This window comes from Eulemur rufifrons, unplaced genomic scaffold, assembly GCF_041146395.1.
Source record: "Eulemur rufifrons isolate Redbay unplaced genomic scaffold, OSU_ERuf_1 scaffold_58, whole genome shotgun sequence".
In the NCBI taxonomy this organism is placed as follows: Eukaryota; Metazoa; Chordata; class Mammalia; order Primates; family Lemuridae; genus Eulemur; species Eulemur rufifrons.
The window spans coordinates 1437659-1445000 of NW_027182840.1; the positions used below are offsets into that span (position 1 = coordinate 1437659).

General features: G+C 53.7%; 1 pseudogene; it reads left to right on the forward strand.

The window, feature by feature from the left end:
• Nucleotides 1-6202: 6202 nt before the first annotated feature.
• Nucleotides 6203-6294, forward strand: LOC138379535 (small nucleolar RNA U13; annotated as a pseudogene).
• The last annotated feature ends 1048 nt before the right edge of the window (nucleotides 6295-7342 follow it).

Genomic DNA, 7342 nt, shown 5'->3' on the forward strand with positions numbered 1-7342 from the left:
GCTCTGCAGCCACTCTGCAATGCTGATTCTGAGCCTGACCGTTTCATCACTGGTGGCTCCCTGAGAACCTTGACTCGGCCCCCTTCCTCAGTTCACTTGGGAAACATATTCATGTGTGTGTATTTCTCTCCTTCCCTCTCCCACCCCCCCCCGTTTTAGTTTTTATTATTTTGAAAAGTGCATAGAACGATAAAAACTTTAAAAGTAGGAAAAAGCTTACGGAACACATAAGGACACAGAGAAAGAAAATATCTGTGTACAACAGTGCAACGCATTTGTGTTTTAAGTCGTGGTGTTGCAAAAGAGTCCAAAAGTTTAAAAGAAAGAAAAACAAACAAACAAACAAACAAAAAAAAAAAAAAAAGCCAAACCACCATGGAAAAGTTTATGAAGTGAAAACACTTACAGTAAGCTAAGGTTAATGTATTATTGAAGAAAGAAATTTCTAAAGGTAAATGTCGTGTGGCCTAAGTGTCCAGGGTTTATGAAAACCTACAGTAAGTAATGTCCTAGGCCTTCACATTCACTCACCACTCACCGCCAACTCACAGACTCACCCAGAGCAACCTCCCGCCCGCCCTGCAAGCTCCATTCACCGTAAGTGCCCTGGCCAGGTGTCCCACTGCACAGAAACCTATTAGACTGCATTTCTTCCCATTACTATCAGTAGTTGTACATTTCTTAGGACTGTAGGCCTACGATACACCTCCAGGCATAGTTAGGGGTTGGGAAGAGGAGGGAAGAGGCCATTCTTCATTTATTTTTTTTTTTTTTTTGTTGAGACAGAGTCTCACTTTGTTGCCCAGGCTAGAGTGAGTGCCGTGGCGTAGCTCACAGCAACCTCAAACTCCTGGGCTTAAGCGATCCTACTGCCTCAGCCTCCCGAGTAGCTGGGACTACAGGCATGCGCCACTATGCCCGGCTAATTTTTCTATATAGATTTTTAGGTGTCCATATAATGTCTTTCTATTTTTAGTAGAGACGGGGTCTCGCTCAGGCTGGTCTCGAACTCCTGACCTTGAGCAATCCACCCGCCTCGGCCTCCCAGAGTGCTAGGATTACAGGCGTGAGCCACCGCGCCCGGCCCATTCTTCATTTATTAATTGGGTAGCATGGGGGCAGGGGAGGCAGTTTCCTCCTTCTCCCCCTCTTGTTTTTCTTTATTCCTCTCCCAGTTCCCCCTTCCATCGTCTCGATGGATTTGGATGAGACGTAGACATTTTCTACGTCAGGCCTTAATCATACCGAGGGAGCAGGAGAAAAGTAAGCCGCCTACCATGACACGATGGAATGGAAGTTTGTCAGCCATTGACTGCTGTGGCATTCCGACATTTAGTGTCTTCAGGACATTCTATATTTCTGCTATCCCACTAGAATATATCTCCTCGATCACTACTGTGTGGCCACATCCCAGCTGTTTCGTGAGCCACCCTCAATGTTCGTGACGATGTAGTGTGGGGACTCCCTCCGTCTGGTGCCTTAAACTCGCACATTTGGGGTTTTGTATCAGGATAGCAAAGCGATCACCTTTAAATAACCTGGCTGGCCATGGTGGCTCATGCCCGTGATCCCGGCAACTTGGGAGGCAGAGACGGGAGCGTGACTTGAGCCCAGCAGCTGGAGACCAGCCTGGGTAACACGATGAGACCTCATCTCTACCAACAAAAAAAAAAAAAAAGAAAAATTATGGCGGGTGTGGCAGCATTTGCCTATAGTCCCAGCTACTCAGAAGGCTGAGGCAGAGAGGATCACTTAAGCCCTGGATTTGGAGCTTGCTGTGAGCTACAATCAGGCCAAGGCGGCCTGGGAGAGGACAGAGTGAAAGAAATCCTGTCTCAAAAAAAAAAAAAAGAAAAGAAAAGAAAAGAAAAGAAAAGAAAGAAAACAAGACCGATAACACAACACAACTTAGAAGACTTGGTGTTACCGAAAGCTCGGCCACTTGCCCACGAGGCCGAATAACGAGGACAAGCTGTTTGAGGAGGAAGGAAAGAGAGAGTCTATTTTGCCGGTAAAGGAGAAAATAGGGTAGACCTTCCCATCTCAAGCCTCCGAATTTCCCCGAACATAGGGCTAGGCAGAAATACAGAGCTTTTAATGAGGGGGGGAGGGGTTCTCAGCTTTAGCGTTGATTGTGGTTAATTATTTCAATCGTCCAGGCTCTGCCAAAAACAAAGCCTGTGAACTCTGCCGGCCGCCCACCTGGGGGGGGGGGGCGGGGCAGGGGACCACTTGGGAGTTTTAAGAAAAGATTTAACCTGCCTTGGGGACATAGGCCAGACTACAAGCTCCCAAAAGTGGTGGTGGTGGTGGTGGTGGTGGTGGGGAGCGTAAAACGACAGAACGTCTTTCTGTCCTTTATTGGTTTCTCCTTTTTCCCCCCTAGGTGCCAAAAGACCTGAGACTGATGCCGAAAAGAAATAGGTACAGGCGCCCACGTGCACACACAAAGATATACGATCGAATACATCGTGTTGACAGTCGGGGAAACTGGAAGATGATGGGGAAGTATCACGAGCAACTTTGTATTTCTTCCAGGACAGGAAAATGGACACGAAGAGAAAAATTCATCGTTCTCGGCGTAGGATAAAAAGCCACATCTTGTTACTTAATATAATTCATTCTGTGATTTAAGTTTTTATACGATATGATATTCGATAAGCCTAAAACACAAGATAAAAGAGAAACAAACAAAAGGGAAAAAATAAAAATAAAAAAGACGACGGGCAGAGGCCTACGGTCCCGGGAGGAGGCAGAGAGCGGGAGGAGGGGCGCCTCCCGCAGACAACAGGGCGGGTGGGCGGAGACCCGCTAGAGGCTAGGGCTGCCCCGGGCGGGCCCAGAGCTGCGGGCCCGGGAAGAAGAGGGTGGGACCGTCCGGACCGTGCTCTCCTCCCCGCCCTCCACACCTCCCGGGAGTCAGCTCTTAAACTCCCAACGTCACCTGACTTTCCGGATCCCGAGGTCTGATCAAAGTGGCCGCTAGGTGACACCCAGCAACCGCTGCCGGTGTCATCCTGAAAAGAACGGACCCTATGACTGACGGGGGTGGGGCGCACAGTGGGTGGCCCGGCCAGCTCCCCTTCCTCCTCGGAGCGGATCGGATCATCTGGAACTTTATCCAGAGAGGAGAGAGTGCCCCTGGGTGTGTGCTAGAAGCCGGAGGGTTGGGGCAGGGACCTACCCAAGAGAGAAGTAGAGTACAGGGAGTTTCAGAGTTGACCCACTCACCATCTCGCCCTGGTCAATACAAGAGTGGCAATATCTGTCACCGTGGAATGAACACTTGGTACCGAAGACCTTTGTCTATGCTGGCCCCCGTATGCCTAGGGGGGGGCATGTGGCCAGAATCTGACATCCTAAACGTCTTCGTAGAAAGAATTTGGGGGTGGGGGTGGGGGAGAGAGACAGAAAAAGAAAAGAGAGGGGGAAAGAAATGGCTGCCACAAAACTATCAGAACAGAGAAGCGACCGATAGGGCCTATCTGGTTAAGTTCTTTCCCTACCCAGAGAACGACTTGACGTAGCTGACGTCACTGCAGTCAGGCCACGTTCCGGTGGACACAGAGAGTCAGGGATAGAATTTCACGCTCGGCACTGTCTCTCGGGACAGCGGGAAGGTGGAGGGTGGCTGAGGGTTCTATGCTCCTTTATCACACACCGTCAGGTAGGTCAGGTAAAATTGAGGACAGATTTCCAGTGTTTCGAGAAAGGAAGAGCACTCGTGCAGGCCATCTATCTGTACGTGGGAGAGTGTCCCCGAAAAGTGGCTTTCAGTGCCGGGATGTGCCTAGGCCAAGAAGGTACACGATCCTGAGTGAGAATGGTCCGTCCCATCGAGTCAGTCGGTAGGAGGCCACCGGGTCGAGACGGAACTGCCCCCCCACCCGCCCCCGCCCCCGCCCCCGCCCCCGCCCCCGCCCCCCAGAGCAGACAGACTCAGAATGGAGTCACTCGGTGCCAGTGCCCTGCCCGGGTGCCCCATCATTCAACCGAACTGGGAAACAGGTGGGCTTTCCGACCCTCGGGAGGGAGCTTCACCGGCGGGCGGACAGATCAGAAGGGGCCCGGCTCCCTTGAGCGGGCAGGCTGGGGACGGTCGGTGGGGTCTCTTGACAGGAGGCACCACGGAACCCTTGAGGCAATGTCGGGGGCACCTATGTTGCGGTCCAAAGCTAGCGTCCGAGAAGTCGTCCCGAAAGCATGATGGCGTCAACAAGTCCCCTCCGTTCAAGAAACGAGATTCATTTCTAGAGGAGGGCCACCCCCGCGGGAGGACCGTAGGCTTCCTGTGGACATTCTCTTCAAAAGGCAATTCACTCAGCGGAGTGAAAATCGGAAAAATCGCTGTCCTCTGACGCAGCTGCAGAGAAAAGATGGCACCAAAATCAATGAAACACACACACACACACACACACACACACACACAAACACACCTCCTCCCATCTGAACGAGCACTCCGGACGGTCACATAGGGAGAGCGACGGGCTCTCTTCCCCCCCCCCCTGTGGTTTTCTACCTTTCGTTGCGGTTTTTTCCCTCAGTGGATAGAGGAGGAGACACAGGGGGCTCAGCCGGCATGCGAGTGGGTTTATCATCCTCTGTGAGTATCAACACGCGACACCACCTAAGTGAAGGAACACACCGGTGTTTCACGTGATGTGGCTCAATGCCTGGCAGATACGAGCCTTTGCAGGCCTCCTCGTGATCGACAGGACGTCGCCTTGGACACGGACACATCTTGTCCCTCCCTCCCGAGGCGATAGGCGGTTCCGTACCTCCTCGGGGCCAGGGCACAGTCTGCCTAGGCACCTACAACACGTGTGGCAACAGCCTCGATGGCTCTGCCATGAGAACGAACTCCCGTGGCACGGGGGTGGGGTGGGGGGGGGTCGGGTGCTGAAGAATTCAGCTGAGTGAAGGAATGCCACGGGATTCAGAGTGCCATCGGTGGGCTGAGAGGCGAGCAGGGCGGGCTTTGAAAGGGTAACATTCTCCCTGCCTTCCGTCTGGCTGTGAATACAGAACGTACACGCCAGGCGGGGTGGCTCACGCCTGTAATCCTAGCACTCTGGGAGGTAGAGGCGGGTGGATCGCTCAAGGTCGGGAGTTCGAGACCAGCCTGAGCAAGAGCGAGACCCCCATCTCTACTAAAAATAGAAAGAAACTATATATCTAAAAATATATACAGAAACAGTATCTAAAAATATATACAGAAAAATATTAGCCGGGCACGGTGGCGCATGCCTGTAGTCCCAGGTACTCGGGAGGCTGGGGCAGTAGGATCGCTTGAGCCCAGGAGTTTGAGGTTGCTGTGAGCTAGGCTGACGCCACGGCACTCTAGTCTGGGCAACAGAGTGAGACTTTGTTTCAAAAAAAAAAAAAAAAAAAAAAAAAATATATATATATATATATATATATATATAAATATATACACACACACACACACACACACACACACACGTATATCCAATTAGCTGGGCATGCTGGCACATGCCTGTAATCCCAGCTACTCGGGAGGCTGAGGCAGTCTGATCGCTTGAGCCCAGGAGTTTGAGATTGCTGTGAGCTAGGCTGACGCCATGGCACTCTAGCCAGGGCAACAGAACGAGAGACTCTGTCAGAAAGAAAAGAAGAGCGAGAGCGAGAGAGCGAGAGAAAGAAAGAAAGGAAGGGAGAGAAAGGAAAGAGAAGGAAGGGGGGGGAGAGAGAGAGAGAGAGAGAGAGAGGAGAAAACTATTAAAAAATTCGGGACCAGATCCATCGGTCGGTACTCAGAAGCGTGACGATCGGGTGTTCCCGAGCACGTGTGAGATGTGTCTTCTCCCTGATGCCGCGTTTCCTCCACACACACATCACCCATCTGCCGTGGAAAAAAAGCAACAAAAAGAGAGAAAGAGATTAAGAAGGGAAAATGGAAACAGGGCAAAAGAGGAAGAAAGAAAGAAATTTCGAAAAAAAGAGACCAAAGTCACAGCGAGAAGGAAGAATACTGAGCCCAGAGCGACACCTAGTGACCACACCGTCACAAGCACCCTAGGGCCCCAATTCGCCAGAGACATCTGGTGGACCCCAGGGCAACATGTGGTCGACCCGGGGCCATGGCGTCTGCAGCCGATTCCCAGGCGGGCACACGAGCCCGGGGAAACTCATTCTCAGCGCGGGGAGGAGGGGAGGGGAAATAATAGCAAAGTCACACCAGATCCCTTTCTAGTTCATAAACGTGTTGATTGCGTGTTCACGCGCACGTGTGAGAAGGGCCTCCTGGTGTGTCGGCACGTCACCCGCGTGACGTGAAACCATGAATCCGGGGGGGGGGGGAGCGGAAAGGCGGGCAGGAAAAGGCAAAGAGAGAATAGATAAAATGAAAGGACCAAAAAGAAAGTCACACAGCAGGGTAGGGGAGTGAGAGCAAGTCGAGAGACTGCAGACAGAAACTCCGAGAGGAGAGGAATGCTCCGGAGCGCCCCCTCGCCCCGCGCGAGAAGAATACCGATCGCAGGGTGACCCCTAGGGGCAGCGAGGCCAGAGAGACCAAATCCGTCCCGAAGCCTCCCTGTCAGGACGACAACCACAGACCAGACATCTGGTCAACCACCCAAGGACCAGACATCTGGTCAACCAGCGAACCCATGCGGAGGCCGCATGCAGCAGCGACATCTGCACGACCACTCAGGGTGCTCCCTGCCGGGAGGGTGTGTCTCTATGTGTGTGTGTCCGGGGGGGGGGAGATTGCGATGAAAGTCACGCCAGGTCCCGGGATAGTTCGTGAGCGTGATAATTGCGTGTGTGTGGAGAAAAAAGGGGGCGGGGCGATAGGGAGTAAAGAAAGGAGGAGCGGGCGAGCGGAGGGGTGGGGAAGGAGAGGGAGTCGAGAAGCCCGCAACCGCAGCGCCCCCTGGCGGTGATCCCCCTCCATAGCATCGATGGGGCCAGCCCCGCAGAGACTAAGTGCGACGGGACATCTGGTCAACCCCAAGGACCATGGGATTCCCGGCACGAAACCGGCGGAGGAGGAGGAGGAGGAGGAGGAGGAGGAGGAGGAGGAGGAGGAGGAGGAGGAGGGCTAGGGGGCGGCGGCGGCGGGATAGGCGGCGGAGGCGGGCTAGGCGGCGGCGGGCTAGGCGTCGTAGGAGGCGAGCTAGGCGGCGGCGGCGGCGGGCTAGGCGGCGGCGGCGGCGGCGGGCTAGGCGGCGGCGGGCTAGGCGGCGGAGGCGGGCTAGGCGGCGGCGGGCTAGGCGGCGGAGGCGGGCTAGGCGGCGGCGGGCGGGGGGTGGTGGTGGAGGGGGAAAGAAAAATAAAAAATCCCACCTTCGGACACGTATTGAGGTACGAGGGAGAG